The sequence below is a fragment of the Syngnathus floridae genome, chromosome 4 (genome assembly GCF_059516105.1).
Source record: "Syngnathus floridae isolate MCC-2025c chromosome 4, RoL_Sflo_1.0, whole genome shotgun sequence".
Taxonomy (NCBI): Eukaryota; Metazoa; Chordata; class Actinopteri; order Syngnathiformes; family Syngnathidae; genus Syngnathus; species Syngnathus floridae.
In genome coordinates this window covers 8,048,319-8,067,892 of record NC_142416.1, presented here as the reverse complement: position 1 = coordinate 8,067,892, position 19,574 = coordinate 8,048,319, and the positions used below count along the sequence as shown (strand labels likewise).

Sequence of the window (19,574 nt, the reverse complement as noted above, 5' to 3'; positions counted from 1 at the left end):
TTACCTGTCGTGTATAAAAGTCCTGTCTGCCCCTCCCTCCCTGTCGGATCATTGGTTTTGGTCATTGGTTTTGGTTGCTGTCGTACTGTCTTGATGCCGTCATGTCCTGCTGTCTTCTTGTTCCACGTCCCGGTCAGTCGGTCAAGTTATTGTTAAGTCATGTCAGTTTGCCTTTTGAGTTGCTTCAATAAACCCTGGTCCAAGCTGCACTTGGTCGTCCTGCTCCATGCCACCACCAGACCGTGACAGAATGATCCGACCACAACAACGACCAGCGCTTGGACCCCCCTCCACCACCAGCTTCCACTGCGACCCCCGGTCCACGTCCGAGCAGGTTCCAGCGCCATGGGCTTCGCGGCATCGTTGGGACTCTGCTGCCGGAACGCCGGACCCGTGGCCACCATCGGACTGCTGCTGGCGCCAGCGGCTTTGCGGCCGCGATCGGACTCTGGTGCCGCGACGCCGGACCCACGGCCGCCGTTGGAGTGCCTCCCGGCGTCATCGGACTCACGGCCGCCATCGGGCTCCACCCCAGCGTCGCAGGACCCGCGAACGTCAGCAGGCATCCAAGCCAGCTGCGTCGGACCCGCGATCGTCCCTGGCTCCACTCCCACTGCTGCGGCGCGTGATGGCTGTTGCCGCCGCGCACAGCCCCGCCTTCCGAATGCCGCCGATCACGGTACGGACTTTGTGAGTGGCCACCGATCGCGGTACAGACTTCCAAGTCGCCGCCCGAGTGCGGTTCGGTTCCCTTAGTTTTTTTTCTTCCCCCAAGTCACCGCCAGAGTGCGGCTCTGTCCCCTAGGTCGCCGCCCGAGCGCGGTTCTGTTCCCCGAAGTCACCGCCCGAGTGCGGATCTGTCCCCGCAGTCGCCGCCCGAGTGCGGTTCTGTCCCCGAAATCGCCGCCCGAGTGCGGTTCTGTCGCCGCCCGAGAGCGGTTCGGTTCCCCAAGTCGCCGCCCGAGTGCGGTGCGGTTCGGTTCCCCAAGTCGCCGCCCGAGTGCGGTGCGGTTCGGTTCCCCAAGTCGCCGCCCGAGTGCGGTGCGGTTCGGTTCCCCAAGTCGCCGCCCGAGTGCGGTGCGGTTCGGTTCCCCAAGTCGCCGCCCGAGTGCGGTTCGGTTCCCCAAGTCGCCGCCCGAGTGCGGTTCGGTTCCCCAAGTCGCCGCCCGAGTGCGGTGCGGTTCGGTTCCCCAAGTCGCCGCCCGAGTGCGGTGCGGTTCGGTTCCCCTAGTTTTTTTTTTTTTTGGGACGTCGGGAGACGTCCCTTGTGGGGGGGGTTCTGTCACGCCTCGCCCCCAACTGCTCCACTATGTGTCTTGGTTTCTGTCTGTGTGCTCGCCCCTCCCCTCCTGTGTGCCCATGATCAGTGTGATTGTTCCCACCTGCCTCTCGTTACCTGTCGTGTATAAAAGTCCTGTCTGCCCCTCCCTCCCTGTCGGATCATTGGTTTTGGTCATTGGTTTTGGTTGCTGTCGTACTGTCTTGATGCCGTCATGTCCTGCTGTCTTCTTGTTCCACGTCCCGGTCAGTCGGTCAAGTTATTGTTAAGTCATGTCAGTTTGCCTTTTGAGTTGCTTCAATAAACCCTGGTCCAAGCTGCACTTGGTCGTCCTGCTCCATGCCACCACCAGACCGTGACACTTGGCACTGCATGTCCTGATATGAGCTTTTGATTATGTTGATGAACTTGTGGGGTATTCCGTGATGTGCCATTAAGCTTCATAATAGCTTCCGGTCTACGCTGTCAAACGCCTTTTCGAAGTCTATGAAATTTTCGTAAGCCGGGGTGTTCCATCCTCTCGATTGTTCTGTAATGATCCTGAGGGTAGCAATTTGGTCAATACATGATCTTCCACTTCTGAAACCAGCTTGATTTTCTCTGAGCTCCTCGTCAACCCCTTTCCGTAGTCTTTCTAAGATGATGCGGCTTAGCACTTTGCTCGGTGTTGATAGCATCTTGATGCCTCTGTAGTTGTTGCAGTTCTCCATGGATCGCCACCTTGCCGTGGTAGAAAGCCTTGCGTGTTCCGATGAACCTAAGAGCCATGCCGTCTGGAGTCTCGGCTCCTGGTAGGTTCAACCGTGGTGGTAAGGTCGAAGGGGAGGTTCCAGACAAAGTGCGATCCAAAGACCTCAGCGGTGGGATTGGCAGAGGATGATGACACTGTGAGTCACAACAGCACTGAAGGCGGATGAAGGCTGCAACAGAGGGTGGTCTCCAATCGTTATGGACCCATTGGATCCCGGCCCCTTTCTGCCAAGGACCGTGTGGTGGCTGCAGGCGCATCAGTCTCCCCACGCTAAAAGACATCACGCGCAGGCATCCTCCTGAAGGGAACCTATTCCATTTTACATCCTGGACAACAAAGTCCTGTGGCAATCAGGAAGTGGTAACGGGGGCAGGACAGTGAGGTCTGGCAGCCTCTAGCCACAACCTGGCACACAGGCAGTGGGTGTTAGATTCAGTCATTATAACAGGTGATTGGCTATGGCTTTTGCCATGAGGCACGGATACCGCGCTTCCCAAATTGTGGACCAAATCCAAAAGTCTCCTTCCATACACTTTTCAGGCTGTTCCAGTACACCTTCACAGGTTGTTCTTGCAGGGCTTGAAGCCTGTTCTGAAGGGTGGTTTTATACAGCTCAGTTGTTCCAATGTCTTGGAAGAGCTGAAGAGCACCATCTGCAAGTCCAGGACGGGAAGGGTCGGCATAACTGACTGTGACAGCACGGTGTTGATATCCAACTCCTCCCATGGATGCCTTACATTTCGCTGGGGGGCATTTAGTCCAGGTGGACCATGTTCCACGCCTCCATTGTTGAGGCAACCGACCGGAGCTGTGGCCGTAAGGTCGTTGGTGCCTGTCTTAGCGGCAATCCCCAAACCCGCTGGTGGACACCGGCGGTAAGGGATGCCGTTACGCTGAAGAAAGAGTCCTATCGGGCCGTTTTGGCCTGCGGTACTCCGTAGGCAGCTGACAGGTACCGGATGGCCAAGCAGAATGTGGCTTCGGCGGTTGCTGAGGCAAAAACCCGGGCGTGGGAGGAGTTTGGCGAGGCCATGGAGAATGACTTCAGGACGGCTTCGAGGAAATTCTGGTCCACCATCCGGCGTCTCAGGAGGGGGAAGCAGTGCACAGTCAACACTGTTTACAGTGGAGATGGCGTGCTGCTGACCTTGACTCGGGACGTCGTGAGTCAGTGGGGAGAATACTTCGAAGACTTCCTCATCGACACGCCTTCCATTGTGGAAGCAGGGCCTGGAGACTCTGAGGCAAACTCTCCAATCTCTGGGGTCGTAGTCACTGAGGTAGTTAAAAAAACTCCTCGGTGGCAAGGCCCCGGGGGTGGAGTTCTTCAAGGCTTTGTATATTGTGGGGCTGTCATGGCTGACACGCCTCTACAGCAATGCGTGGATATCGGGGACGGTGCCTCTGGATTGGCAGACTAGGGTGGTGGTTCCCCTCTTTAAGAAGGGGGACCGGAGGGTGTGTTCCAATTACAGGAGAATCACACTCCTCAGCCTCCCTAAGGCTATTCAGGTAAGGTCTATTCAGGGGTGCTTGAGAGGAGGGTCTGTAGGGAGGTCGAACCTCGGATTCAGGAGGAGCAGTGTGGCTTTCGTCCTGGCCGTGGAACAGTATACCAGCTCTACACCCTCGGCAGGATCCTCGAGGGTGCATGGTCCAACCAGGGTACAACCAGTCCACATGTGTTTTGTGGACTTGGAGAAGGCGTTTGACCGTGTCCCTCGGGAGGTTCTGCGGAGGGTGCTTCGGGAGTACGGGGTGCCGAGCCAACTGATAAGGGCGGTTCGGTCCCTGTATCACCGATGCCAGAGTTTGGTCCACATTTCCGGCAGTAAGTCGGATTCGTTCCCAGTGAGGGTTGGACTCCGCCAAGGCTGCCCTTTGTCACCGATTCTGTTCATAATTTTTATGGACAGAATTTCTAGGCGCAGCTGAGGCATTGAGGGGATCCGGTTTCTATCTGTGCCTCATGGCAAAAGCCATTGCCAATCACCTGTCATCCAATTTACTCACTGCGTGCTCATTTAATTTCTCCAGATTTAGGAACATGCTAACACACTGAAGCAGAAATTAGACTTACACAGGTTGGTTGAGTTCAATCTTCCCATGGGCTCACCACCTGTGGGAGGGGCCGAAGGGGTCGGGTGCAATGTGAGCTGGGCGGCAGCCAAAGGCGGGGACCTTGGCGGTCTGATCCCCGGCTGCAGAAGCTGGCTCTTGGGACATGGAATGTCACCTCTCTGGCTGGAAAGGAGCCCGAGCTGGTGTGCGAGGCAGAAAGATTCCGACTAGATATAATCGGACTAGCCTCCACACACAGTTTGGGTTCCGGTACAAGCCCTCTCGAGAGGGGCTGGACTCTCTTCCACTCTGGAGTTGCCCACGGTGAGAGGCGTCGAGCAGGTGTGGGTATACTTATTGCCCCCCGGCTGGGCGCCTGCACATTGGGTTTCACCCCGGTGAACGAGAGGGTAGCCTCCCTCCGCCTTCGGGTGGGGGGACGGGTCCTGACTGTTGTTTGTGTCTATGCACCAAACAACAGCTCAGAGTACCCACCCTTCTTGGGGTCCCTGGAGGAAGTGCTGGAGAGCGCTCCTTCTGGGGACTCTATCGTTCTACTGGGTGACTTCAATGCTCACGTGGGCAATGACAGTGAGACCTGGAAGGGCGTGATTGGGAGGAACGGCCCCCCTGATCTGAACCCGAGCGGTGTTCTATTGTTGGACTTCTGTGCTCGACACGGATTTTCAATAATGAACACCATGTTCAAACATAAGGGTGTCCATGTGTGCACTTGGCACCAGGACACCCTAGGCCGCAGTTCGATGATCGACTTTGTAGTCGTGTCATCGGATTTGCGGCCGCATGTTTTGGACACTCGGGTGAAGAGAGGGGCGGAGCTGTCAACTGATCACCACCTGGTGGTGGGTTGGCTCCGATGGTGGGGGAAGATGCCGGTCCGACCTGGCAGACCCAAACGCTCTGTGAGGGTCTGCTGGGAACGTCTGGCAGAATCTCCTGTCAGGAAGAGCTTCAACTCCCACCTCCGGCAGAGCTTTTCCCACGTCCCGGGGGAGGCGGGGGACATTGAGTCTGAGTGGACCATGTTCCGCGCCTCCATTGTTGAGGCGGCCGACCGGAGCTGTGGCCGTAAGGTCGTTGGTGCCTGTCGTGGCGGCAATCCCCGAACCCGCTGGTGGACACCGGCGGTAAGGGATGCCGTCAAGCTGAAGAAGGAGTCCTATCGGGTCGTTTTGGCCTGCGGGACTCCGGAGGCAGCTGACAGGTACCGGATGGCCAAGCGGAACGCGGCTTCGGCGGTTGCTGAGGCAAAAACCCGGGCGTGGGAGGAGTTCGGTGAGGCCATGGAGAATGACTTTCTCCTGGACGCCTCCCTGGGGAGGTGTTCCGGGCATGTCCCACCGGTAGGAGACCCCGGGGACGACCCAGGACGCGCTGGAGAGACTATGTCTCTCAGCTGGCCTGGGAACGCCTTGGGATCCCCCGGGATGAGCTGGATGAAGTGGCTGGGGAGAGGGAAGTCTGGGAGTCCCTCCTAAAGCTGCTGCCCCCGCGACCCGACCCCGGATAAGCGGAAGAAGATGGATGGATGGATGGATGGATGGTTGAGTTCAATCACAATTCTTGTTAAGAAAGCTCTGTTTTCAGGAAAGTACAATCCAGCGCTGGGCCTTTCGTGCGACCATGCTCAAGAGCAGAAAGTCTTCATTCAGAAAAGGCAACGTTCATGGTTCTTTGGTCACCTTATATTCAGTTGCACATGCCAGTGTGGGCCGAGTTTGATGGGTGATGAGTCAGGGGGTGTGGCAAGTTCACAGGAGATTTTGATTCCATGGGAGTGGGTGCTGGTTCGGTGAGAGCTGGCTCCGTGGGGTTGGGTGCTGATTATGGGTGATTCGATGTGTGTGGGGGCTGTCGTTTTCCTTTCCATCTTTCAGCCTTGACGATCACCTTTGGCCAGGTTCTTGCCTTATCTCCCTCTGGCACCTCTACCGGTTTTATCTCTAAGTGTCCTTCCTGTAAACCATTCTTGCACATACATCCACCTCGCCCACTGTCGCACACCGCCCATTCATCATTCTTTCCCTTTTGTCATTTTGTACGGAATTATGTTAGCTTTTGGCTGCGACATCATCAATGTTCCCTGACTATGCAATGTTTGTACTCACCACTTACTATGTTTTTGTTTGTTCGTTCATTTGATACTCCGTGTACTTGCTTACGTCATCATGTTCTTAGTTTAATCATGCTTTCAACCATATCTTTTCTTTGTTAGGCAAAATATTTCCCTCTGTCCAGAACGTTCAGTAGTAATCGAAAACTGGCGTCTAGCATTAGTCAAAACATAAGATACAATCAAGTACTGAACATTTTTAGAAGACTTTGGCAGTGTCCGTGATTTAGAAAATCATCAGCCATGCATTAAACAGTTCCTTAAGGGTCACTAAGCTATTCAGGCAATATATCAAAAAACATTTGTTATTTCAAAGTGCTCAGAAATACATATCAGACATAAGAACCTCTGTCATTACCCCCTATCAAAAATGTCTAGTTATGTCTTCTTTATTGATTTGGTGTGTAGGTATAATTATATGCTTAAAATATTTATTTTATTGCTTTAATATGTGAATATACTTGTCTGCTTATGTACTTGATTCAATGAGGTTTGAGCACATCTGTTTCTGTAGCTAGGCAGGACTTTTTGTATTTCGAACCCATTCCTTCACTCCCTCCGTTGACCTCAGTTTAACTGAGGTCACCAAAACCATTGATACCACCAGGGTCCCTCTGTTGGCACACCGCGTCACTCTGTGGAGCCGCCAATGAGTGAGAAAAATAAATATAGATAAAATTCATACCCAGACATTTGTAAAAGATGGAGTGGAAAGGCCTAGACGACATTCCAGTGACAGCATGGAACTATCAAGGAGAGATGGCACGGGAGATTCGTTAAAAAGCAAGAAGATGCCTGAGGAAAGGTACTGGTTCCTATTTTTTATTTCAGACCACGACGCTGCACAGAACTGCATTAGCTACAGAGATGTTATGTTGATCAAGCAAAGCATGAAGTTATGGGAAAGAATGTTTGAAGCGAGGCTTGGAAATCTCTACTGGCCACAATAACGGAGAGTGTGGCAGAGATGAAGATGTTGCAGGACATGCAGATGGTTGGTGTGACAGGACAGAAAGATATGGAAACGATTGCTCTGCTGTCGCAGCCCCTAACAGGAGCAGCCGAAAGAAGAGGAAGATGAGAAAGAAAATGTGAGAAAAAAATACATGGACAAATAACGAAATACATACATACGTATGTATATATGTACATATAGACAGACAGACATCGAACGATCGCCCATTCGGTCACTCAGTCGTTTGGTCTCGGTCATTCTGTCACTCGGTCACTCAGTCAGTCACTCAATGAATTAGTCAATCAAACGATCGATCGATCGATCGATCGATCGATCGATCACTCACTCACTCACTCACTCACAAGTGTTAACTGATTTGTAATAGTATTGCAAGCAGTTTAAACTCGAATGGAGTATGTGAATGTCCATATCAGTTCTATCAAATTCTAATCCTAATTTACCTTTGTATAAGGCACAGGTGTCAAACCCAAGGCCCGGGGGCCAGATGCAGCCCGGCACATCATTTTATGTGGCCCGCGAAGGCAAAGTGTGCTTCAAATTCATGTGTCATTACTCGAATTGCAAATTGTCTTCACTTTTAATCATATTTTATTTTTAAATATTAGATCTATTTTTACTCATCTGATTTGAAAACGAGTTACTTGTCAGTTTGTTTGTAGCGTTTGCTGTATATAATATGAGGTGCTCATACATTTATTTGGGGTGACAGTCATGACGGCCCTCCGAAAGAAGCTATGACTACAATGCGGCCTGCGAAAAAATGAGTTTGACACCCCTGGTATAAGGGATAGCTTTCTTAAAGCATAGTCATCGTAATTTATTCAATGTGTTGTTTTACTAATATTTAATCATTGATCAATAACGTATCTTAAATCATGCTTTTCCTCTTTCGAAGCGACTATGTACTTTTGACCCAAACGCCACCATTTTATAGGGAAAGAAAAATTTGTTGAATCTATTTGTTTTGGACATAATACTCCTGCAGTCATCTTAAATTTGTTCAATTTATCAATCCTTTCAATTTTTATCCTGCAAATAAATCAAGTGAATAATGTGTTATTCAAACTTTAACGTTCATAAGTTATCGGCTCCAATGATGTTAGGATGAGACAATCAGAGATCACAACGAAAAATATAGCAAGGACTTGTGATCTCGCCAGAAAGATGAGTCGGCATCGAGTATTTGTCTCTGGCCCCCTGCCTGGGAGAGGCACTGATGAGAGGTTTAGTAGATTAGTCTCCCTTAATTGATGGATGGCTGGGTTCTGTAAAAAGCAAGGACTGTATCTTATAGATAACTGGTCCTCCTTCTGGGGCCGCCCTGACCTGCTGAGGAAGGACGGCCTTCACCCTAACCGTGAAGGCGCCTTCACTTTCTAGGAATAAAGATTACTGTTTGAGCCACTCATGACAGGTCACTTTAGAGCAGGCCGGGGCACAGGTGATTAGACCACCTGTTGGGATGGGTTTGGAGCCTGTTAAGTTAAAGTTAACTAGAGCTAGGCTATACTTCCAGCATGCACATAGCTCCTCGTGTAGACTAGAGCGTCACAGTTTGAATAGTGCTACAGTACACGTGAACACACTTACTACTGAGGTAGTAGATAAATCCAATCACTCCACCCCGACCGGTTTTGATGATGAAACGGTGCGTGTTTTAGATAATTTTACATGTGTAACAAATATTTACTATCAAATTCCCACGGTCGTATCGTCCCACCGTGCTAATAAACATTTGAGAGGTGATGTCAGGCCTAGAGAACACAATCTTACTCGCATCTCGTTTAAAAATCCTTCGATAGATACGCACCCTGATCTACCGATTTCACTTAAACTCGGTTTTAGGAATATTAGATTGCGTCATACGAAAGCAGTTCTCGTTAATGACCTCATCACGGAACATAATCTAAACCTATTTGGTCTTTGCGAGACCTGGTTAAAACCTAATGAACTGCTGCTGCTTAACGAGGCCTCGCCTCCAAATTTTGTGAGCTCGCATGTGGTGCGTCATCGAAAAAAGGGTGGGGGTGTCGCCCTCATCTCAAATTCCGAGCTTAGATTTAGGCCTCGTTTGATTAACGTATTTAAAACATTTGAAGTTCTCACTGTCCAATTCACCGCTTTACCGTCATTTTATCTTGCTGTTATTTACCGTCCACCCGTGGCTTACTCTGGCTTCCTGGATGAATTTTCAGAATTCGTGGCTGATCTAGACAAATGCGGATAATATAATAATCATGGGCAATTTCAACATCCACATGAATTTACCGTCAGAGCCACTTACTTCGGCGTTTCAGACTTTAACTGATACGTTTGGTTTTACGCAAGCCGTACAGGCAGCAACGCGTAAGAATGGAAATACCTTAGATCTGGTATTATCCCGAGGACTTGCAACCTCAAATATAGCAGTACTGCCATACACTACTGTTTTGTCTGGTCATTACTTAATAAAATTTGAAATTTTAGTTCCTTGTCAAAGACAAGAGAGCCGTATGTTTAACTCCATGACTACAACTGCGCTATCTGAGTTACTGTCGCCGGCAACTGCCATATTTCCCGCATATATCGGCTCTATTGATAATCTTACAAATTAATTCAATGCGACATTGTTAAATGCCATCGACTCTGTGGCGCCGCTACGTCTGAGAACTCGCCGTAGATTGCCTACTCCGTGGTTCACAGATGAAACATGTACGCTTAAGCAATTATGTAGAAAGCATGAGCGCAGATGGCGTTTAACCAAACTTGAGGTTTTCCATCAGGCGTGGCAGGACAGCGTCCTGAAACATAAAGATGCGCTTATCTTAGCAAAAACTTGTTATTTTTTGCAAGTCATTAATCTCAATAAAAACAATCCTAAATACCTATTTGATACAGTGGCAAAGCTAACACTACGCCAGCCGACCCCCGTTAGCTCCTTCCACTCAGCTGACGGGTTCATACATTTTTTTGCTCGAAAGATTGAACCCATTAGGGATGAGATCAAGAATACAATTCCAATCGCTCAGTCGAGACTGCCGATTACCAGCGCTGATGATCATGCAATAACCCTCTCAAATTTTAAAAGCGTGTCCCTTGAAAGGCTTACACAATTGGTTAGTGCGGCTAAACAAACAACATGTTTATTCGACCCGCTTCCATCCAAACTACTTAAAGAATTATTTCAAATTCTAGGACCGTCCGTCTTAAATATAATCACTCTGTCTGTCTCCTCTGGGATAGTGCCAACAGCCTTTAAAACCGCTATCGTTAAACCGTTACTTAAGCGACCAAATCTTGACCTGGACTGTCTCAGTAATTATAGGCCAGTTTCAAAGCTCCCATTCATAGCAAAACTTCTTGAAAAAGTAGTAGAGCAGCAGCTTATTGATTACATGGTCGCCAATAATCGATATGGATCTTTTCAGTCTGGTTTTAGAGCTAATCATTCCACTGAGACAGCACTTGCTAAAGTGACTAATGATATCCTCATAGCTATGGATTCAAACACTTCATCTGTATTGTTACTACTCGATCTTAGTGCTGCCTTCGACACTGTAGACTTCAATATTTTATAAGGGCGTCTTAAAAGTTGTGTTGGTATTTCAGGGTCAGCACTAGGCTGGTTCTATTCCTATCTATCAGACAGGACGCACCGAGTGGTCCATGGCAATACGTCCTCTGAGCTCTATAATGTTACGTGTGGTGTCCCACAGGGATCGGTACTCGGACCAATTCTATTTAATATTTATATGATTCCGCTTGGGGACATAATACGTAAATATAATATTAGTTTTCAATGTTACGCGGATGACACCCAATTATATATGCCGTTATCGATGACAGCTCCGCGAGACTGTTGTAATCTTGAGGTGTGCCTTGCGGAGATCAAGCAATGGATGTCTCTCAACTTCCTTCGTCTTAACCCAGATAAAACTGAGATGTTGATAATTGGTCCAACTCGTTATCAACACTTATTTAAGGAAACCACTATAACTATAGATAACCGGACTATCACTCAGAGCGATACTGTAACTAATCTTGGGGTTATATTTGACCAAACGCTATCCTTTCAAAAGCACATTGAGAATATAACCAAAATTTTTTCACCTTCGTAATATTGCTAAGATTCGTCCGATCCTCTGGACCGGTGATGCGGAAACTATTATACATGCGTTCGTCACGTCGCGCTTCTGTTGGAAATAATATACTTTTTATCATTGGATTCTATGTAACTACTTTTGTGTGCAAGATTCTCCGCAGTATGTGACCATCTGGCCTCGTGAAAATGACTTGGGGGCATATGGCCGGCTAATGACTGGAGTCATTAGCCGCGCTATACAATAAGCCCCACAGTTAGCTAGACATGTACAGATCATGAGATTGTCATGGGATGGCTGAAGCAGACAAAGGTCTTATTTAAGATGAAGTCATGAGTACGGCACAGCGATGTATTCCCTACGTCTTTGTTAAGCTAATGGTCATGAGACGTCCATACTGCCCCGTCCATAAGAGTATCCCCTTTGTTCTGTGGTAATGAGATATAACTATGGAATGTCCTTCCTGTTTGGAAACCTACTCGATCATGTACACTTGCCCCTTTGTCTCTCTCTCAATAAAAGGCACGGCTAAACTCAGAGCAGAGTGCGGATCTCAGCCACACTTGCTGTGTGTGTCTGAGGTGCGTCCTTCTGCGCAGAAGAAAACGCTAAGCCAAGAAAGACCTACCGTCTCTGAGATTGATTTCAGATAAATGTTGTCAACCCAACAGCCTCGACTACTGTAATGCATTATTCTCTGGTCTTCCTAAGTCCCTCATCAAATGTCTACAGTTAGTACAAAATGCTTTTGCGAGGCTGCTCTCACGGACAAGAAAATTTGATCACATTACCCCAATATTAGCCAACTTACATTGGCTCCTGGGCCATTTAAGATGTGACTTCAAGGTTCTTCTATTAACCTATAAATTACTGCATGGTTTAGCGCCTTCATATCTCGCCGACCTATAGTTGTTCCTTATATTCTGTCTCGTAACCTTCGTTCGCAAAACGCTAGTCTTTTAGTGACACCGAGGGCCAACAAAATGTCTGCAGGGCCTAGAGCATTTTCTATTCGGGCTCCAGAGCTTTGGAATGCCCTACCAATAGATATTAGAACTGCTACCTCACTTGAAACATTTAAGACACGTTTAAAGACACATTTCTATGATATGGCCTTTAATTAACCTGTAGCTTTAGCTTTTGGCTGTGACATCATCAATTTATTCATGTTCCCTGACTATGCAATGTTTGTACTCACCACTTACCATGTTTTTGTTTGTTCGTTCTTTTGATACTCCATGTACTTGCTTACGTCATCATATTCTTAGTTTAATCATGCGTTCAACCATATCTTTTCTTTGTTAGGCAAAATATTTCCCTCTGTCCAGAACGTTCAGTAGTAATCAAAAACTGGCGTCTTGTATTAGTCAAAACATAAGATACAATCATGTACTGAACATTTTTAGACGACTTTGGCAGAAGACCGTGATTTAGAAAATCATCAGGCATGCATTAAACAGTTCCTTAAGGGTCATTAAGCTATTCAGGCAATATATCAAAAAACATTTGTTATTTCAAAGTGCTCAGAAATATCAGATCATAAAGTTATAAAAGCCTTTGTCATTAACCCCTATCAAAAATGTCTAGTCATGTCTTCTTTATTGATTTGGTGTGTAGATATAATTATATGCTTAAATTATTTCTTTTATTGCTTTAATATGTGAATATACTTGTCTGCTTATGTACTTTATTCAATGAGGTTTGAGCATATCTGTTTTTGTAGCAAGGCAGGACTTTTTGTATTTCCAACCCATTCCTTCAGGACGTTAGGGTTGGATTTTGAGAGGTTTCCACCTTCTTACAAGTGAGTAATTCTGAACTGTAGGTGTTCTGATGACATTTTAGATGAGGCGTGGTTTGGACAGGGCAACCAGCATCTCCAATCTTATCATTCATCAGATAGTAGTTTTGATGAGTCGAGACTGATTAAATGATTTTTGTTCGGCGAAAAACGTACTGCGCTTGTCTTTTGTTGTGACTTGTGATTAGGATCAGATCAAAATTGATCATACATTTATGGATGAATCAATGTCATTCCAAAGCGTTTTTCCTATTCATTCTTGGATTGAAAGGTGAACAAAGGAAACTTCATACACCCACCTCATTCAGCAATTTCATGGTGATGTCATTAAGCGGCTCATGACAAAACCTACAGTCGTCTCCTTTAGAGCACTTTCCCTTTTTATGGAAACATTTGCATGGGAAGGACCGTGCATAGCTGTTAAGGAAAATATTAAAACGGGAACACATTGGCCTCTACCCTAATGTGAAACTTGGAGGGTCAGAAAATGGACTCTGACTTCAGCTGATAGCAAAATGGTTTCATGCTGTTGTCTGATTTTTCAAGACGTGTTTGACACCACGAAATATTTATATACGTACATGTGATGTCGGATTTTTCACCTTTCTCAGGTAATCCTCCAATTCCACGTCCTGGGTATCAGATGCCTGAGCCTGATGGGTGCAGCTCATATTTCTTTGGTCTCCCTGTTCCAGAGGGGGTATGCATTTGTTGACCTAAAAATGTCATCAAAACCAGTTTTCAAATGACCTGATTCAAAACTTAATCTTACACTCATTCATGGTGTATGATTACGACAACCTTTTGTTGTGCCCTAGATAAGGGGTGTCCAAACTTTTTGCAAGGAGGGCCGGATTTGATAAAGTGAAGGGGCTCGGGGGCCAATAGTTTTTTCGGACATTTTTTAACTGCAAAAATTTCATGCAAATGCTTTCATTCATCTCAGAAGAGTCAAATAACATTGAAGAAACTCCATGAAATTCCTTAAATTTACGAGTTTCAAATTATTTTTGCCTCATGAACATTTTAAACAGGAGTTACAAGTAATGCAAAGTTGTCTGTTATTATTAAAACTTAAAACAAGTGAATTTTGCTCTTGTCATTTACAATATCTTTCAGAAAGTAATAGTTTGTGTCACATCTACAGGTTCATAACATGATCAGTATTAACATGGCCACTTTGTAATATTTGTAAAATTTTTAATATTAAGTCGTATTTACTTTTGATTTACTTTTGACTCACAGCCCCACGTGGAGAATCACTGTTGTGATGCCAGTTCAGCTTGGAGCTGCTTTACTTTATCAGCACGGTCACTCCCTTTTAGCTTGTCGTATGTGTTAGCATGTTTAGTCTGATAGTGTCTCTTTAGGTTGAAATCTTTAGACAAGGCAACCGTTTCCCATAATTCCCATTTCTCTTGAAAGCAATGTCAACTTTCCTCATTTTCTTTGCAGTCACCATGGCAGAAATGAGCGGAGAGGGGTGGTGCTGCCACCTTTTGGTAATAGGAGAAATTACAGTTTCAAGTTTCGTGATTTTTTTTTTTTTTTTTAATTCAGTTTGACAGTGCTGGCGGGCCATAAATCATAGATTATAAGACCGAAGCTGCGGGCCGTATGAAATCTGACTGGGGGCCGGATTTGGCCCGCGGGCCGGACTTTGGACAAGCCTGCCCTAGATGGATATGGGAATCCCCGCCATGACCAAGTGCTGCAACCAGCTGGACATGTGTTATGATACCTGTGGCTCAAACAAGTACCGTTGTGACTCCAAGTTCCGCTGGTGACTCCACAGCATCTGCACCGACCTCAAGAAGAGCCTTGGTTTCGTGTCCAAAGTTGAAGGTTGGTATCCTCTCTACATACCATTTCCTCATACAATTCTCACCTTGTTGAATGTTTGAGGACCATTTGTTGCAAATGTAAAAAAAAAAAAACACACACAAAAAACTGGCTTCTCTTAAATCTTAAATTGCTGAATGATGTCTAAAATTTCTATTTCTTTGTAAGTCACTGATGGTTAAATCAGAGCAATCCAATAAGTGAGTTGCTTTTGGAAAATTGAGAACCTTTTAAATGCTTTCAATAAATTGACAAACAATTTGTGCTCATGAGTTGTTTTTTTAATCCATAAATGAGGGGAACGGTATTTGTTTTTTCCAGGATTATTACCCACTGCTTAACAAAACAAGAGCTAAAACAGCCTACTGAATCACCATTAAGGCCGAGTAATGAGTTTAAAAATCCAGTGTTTTCTGGTAGGTACTGTTGATAATGCTGCTGGAAAGAGTGACTTCCACTCTTGTCCGTTACTTTCTCCCATCAGCATGTGAAACGGTGGCAGACACTTTGTTCAACACAGTATGGACTCTGGGCTGCAGACCCTACATGAACAGCCAGAGAGCATCATGCTATTGCCAAGGAGAAGAGAAAGATGAACTCTAACCTATAACATATTACTATGAAGAAGACAGAGGAAGTTGCAGTAGCATATCAAAAGTACTATTAAGTATACTAGTATAAGTGGTATTGCAATGAACAGCTGCAATGGTATTTTTTGAATGGCAATATTGTTGTATTGCTCTGCTCTCTCAGCAATGCTGTTTATTTGTACTTCTAGGTGGGGATAACAATCACAACATGACATTCGTTTTGTTCCAAATATCTTTTAAAAGCGTATTGTATTGACAGTGCTGTAGATAAACCGCATAGGGTACGCTCGAAATAAACTTTGCTAACTATATTAAACTTTCGTTTGCTTTAAGTTCACTTTTAGCAACGAGCTTTTTCATCCATTAATTTATTTGTTTTTGTTCAACGGATTACCTGCCATTCACTGGGAGGATGGGTCATTGGCCAGAAATTGAGGCTTGGCTGGTTAAGGAAGAGAAAAGAAGCCATGTTCTAACTTCTTTTACCACTCCCTTATTTGGGCAATAACTAAGCCACTCATAACATGCATAACATGCTCAGAAACCAGTAAGCCCTAATTTCTTCTAATAATATCATTAAAATACAGCTTTTAAGATGTTTGTCTCCTGATCTCTAGTCATTGTGTCCTTCCATTTGTCATACAAACTATTTTAAAAGCACTTTTTGCAAGGGTTGATTTGAGCAGCAAAAAGTAGCGAGGGTTGCGCTCGTCCTGAATGTTGATTTTTTGGTCGGGTTCATTTGTATTCACGAAGATGTTCACAAGACTTTTGCATTTTAATAGGCGTCAACATATTTTCTTATTGTAAGAAACTGTTTGCAGCCTTTTAGGAATCCTGACAAAATTCACAATACGCACAAACAGTGAGTTCAGCTCTGAGAGTTGCCATGGTTCCAGAACCAGATGTGGCGCTTTCATCCTTCTGTTCTTCTTCTCGTGTATTATTTTACTTCAATTTAAGTTACAGTAGTTGGTTGGTTTTCTAAATGACGTTGTAAATCTGGAGATTATGGTGCTGAACCAGTTTTAGATTTTTATTTTGGGTCATCGAAAATGTTCGTTGCAAGCGCCGACGTGTGAAACCTGACGCCAAGACTGTACAAAGTATAAATCCCCCCCCAAAAAAAGATTTCTGAAGAATACACAATGGTAAACTATGAACTATATTAAAAACAACTAGAATTTGCAATCTCTGTAGAAATTGCGTGTGAAGGCGAAGAAGCTGAATAAAAACTTGGGGAATGCTACAGAATGATGTCAAATGTTACTGACTGTCACGTCCCCCCCCCAACCACCAGAAAATTTGTGATGATGTGTATTTTTAGGAGGATTTTTTTTGTTACATGGTATATTGTAATAAATAGTTGACTAGACATATATAGTCTTGAATTAAACGTATGTAAATTCTGACCGGTTATGTTGAGCATTCCTCTATCTTCTGCTTTTCACTTGTCACCTTCTACAGACCACTTTCGCGTCTCTCAAAAGTCCATGGAGGTTTTTGTACGTCTCCGCGTCACCCTGTCGACCTGCCATCGCCGTAGAAGGCGAAACAGTAGTATTCGGCCAGGTCATCTCTCTGGACACCACTGATGGTCAGAGTGTAGTCAGAGCCGGATCGAGTGCCGCTGAATCGAGATGGCGTGTTGGAGAATTTTGATGATGTGTAGTAGATGAGCGATTTGGGAGCCATTCCAGGTTTCACTTGGTACCAACTGGGATAGCTACCAATGTTTTGACTCCCTGTGGCCCTGATGGTCACGGTTCCTCTGAGAGAGACAGACATGAGTCTGTCTGTCTGCCTCAGAAAATTCTGGGCAGAAGATCCTGAAATGAGATGAATGAAAACCCAACTGCCACCATGAAGCAACACCAAATGTCAAGTCAAACTAGTCATCCTTATGAAATATTCTGCTCTGACACCAAGTTTCAAAGAGTCTCACCAGGAATCAGCAGAGCCCAAAGGACAAGCGCAAGTGCGGAAGACCACATCCTGATTCGTAGTGCGAGTGGTGTTTGCGCAAAAGGAGTGCTGCAGACTTTTTGAAGAAGCGCAGAAGCTCATGCAAATGAGGCTGCGAACGCAGCTGGCTTTGTGGAAGCGAGATGATATCACTTCCTCCTTTTTTGGACTTTTCCACGTCTGAGTGCATCAGTAGCTGCGCTGTACTTAGCAAAAATGAATATGGCTTTGCTCACAGTCATCTTCATCGGGGTAGCGCGCAACAAACAAAACAATAGTCAATTTAGACTAAATTTTAGAGCCATGATTATCTGCTAGTGTTGGACGAGTTCCAACATTGTTCCGCAGACGCCTTCTTGTGGCATGTGAGAGAATTACCGAAAGAAATACAATTAACATATCCGATGTTGGCCATTGTGGTGGTATTCGAGAGCAAACTTTTTTTTGAGCTGATTCATCATGTTTTAGAGATGGCAGAGGCGCATGCAAATAAAGCTGCGAGCGCACCTGCCTTTGTGAAAATGCGAGGCCGCCACTTCCTGTTTTTTGGACTTTTCGGTATTACAGCAAATCATTGCTCATTGACAGTAGACGAGTTTTTGTCCGGACGGCTCACCGCTTTGCATCACTGTGGTGGAGTTTCGCTGAAGAAGGAACCAAACTTATCCTTGGTAAGTACTATTTACTTGATCATCTATTATTTTGCATCAAAATAATTGATAATTCTCCAGTTCCTTAGCCAGCTTTTGGAAAACGAGTAACATTAGTTTTCTCAATTTTTACAAAACAAACACCCAGCCCTTTCTTGAGTAAGAGCTAAAAACCTAATTCGATATTAGCTGTTAACGGCTATTTCCTGAAGTGTAGCTATACCTACAATGCAATGATGGAATAATGTTTATTATGACATATATTAGGACCGTTTGGATGTTTGTTGCCCAGTGAGAAGGTAAGTGTTTCATAAAGTGTGTTCTTGTAAATTCACATGAGCCGAACCACGGCCTACGTGACATTGAAAGTGTGTGCAATTGGAGAAAACTGCTTGTCTCTTGTCCTGTCCCCCTGACAGCGGGTGAGGTGCATCGGCCCACCGTGACCCTCTTCCCTCCTTCCAAGGAGCAGCTGCAAACGGAACAGGCCACAGCCGTGTGCCTGGCCAAAGGGGGCCCTCAAACTTGGACCCTGGGTTGGAAGGTTGATGGCGCCCCCGCTACCTCAGGGGTGTCGCACAGCTCCCCGGAAGAGGCTGATGTAGGTGGGCTTCAGCTGGACCAGCACCTTGAGCCTGTCACCGGACCAGTGGCGCACGGCCCAATCAGTGAGCTGCGAAGCCAGCCTAGCCGGGCAAAACCCCGTCACGCAAACCCTGCCGAACCCAGGACAATGCTCAGAGTAGAGCCTGAACATGTGTCTGTGTCTTTGCGACGTTGAAGCATTGTGAAATAAAAATGTCTGAGTATCATCATCTGTCTCTGTAGCAGCTGCTTATCGCAAAAGGGGAGCAAACTTGGTAACACGACAAATAAACGTCTCACCAAGGACATTTATATTGTACAGGTAGTCTCAAGAGAAATAAAATGAAACAAAATGATGAATTTATCCTGGCACATAGACAGAGTATAGTTTGCACTATAACAAAATTATTAACCACATATAGTTGTAGTTAAAATTCAAAATGAATACATTAACATTGTATTGTGTATTGTAAATCTATATATGAACACAGCCTAATTAAGGAATGCGTAATAATGAAAGCATTAATGTCATATATAACAATCATCACAACTCCTCCCTCTGCGTCACAAGCCTCTTGAAGTTGGAATGCGTTGAATCGGTCAAATAATGGTATAAACAAATCATGATATAAAATGACTAATTTGACTGAAGGTGCATGAGAATGTAAAAAGGCACATTACAGACTTCCGACAAGGCACATTACAGACTTGCGACAAGGAGTTACTGCCCTTAGCTTAACTAAGGATATCTGGACAAGTCGTGCTAGCCCGTTTCCAATAAGCGCCAATGCTTTTCTATTTCCGAGTAGTGATGAATTGTGTTCAAACACTACTGTAGATTAATGCTAAAAAGGAAAGTTT

The 19,574-nt window shown here is 45.7% G+C and overlaps 1 pseudogene across 1 annotated transcript; it reads left to right on the top strand.

Moving 5' to 3' along the window:
- Window positions 1-345: 345 nt before the first annotated feature.
- LOC148398720 (group XIIB secretory phospholipase A2-like protein) lies at window positions 346-16,109 on the top strand (annotated as a pseudogene). Its single transcript, XR_015857860.1, has 4 exons — window positions 346-679; window positions 13,693-13,781; window positions 14,761-14,926; window positions 15,408-16,109. The product of XR_015857860.1 is annotated as a group XIIB secretory phospholipase A2-like protein (transcript).
- The last annotated feature ends 3,465 nt before the right edge of the window (window positions 16,110-19,574 follow it).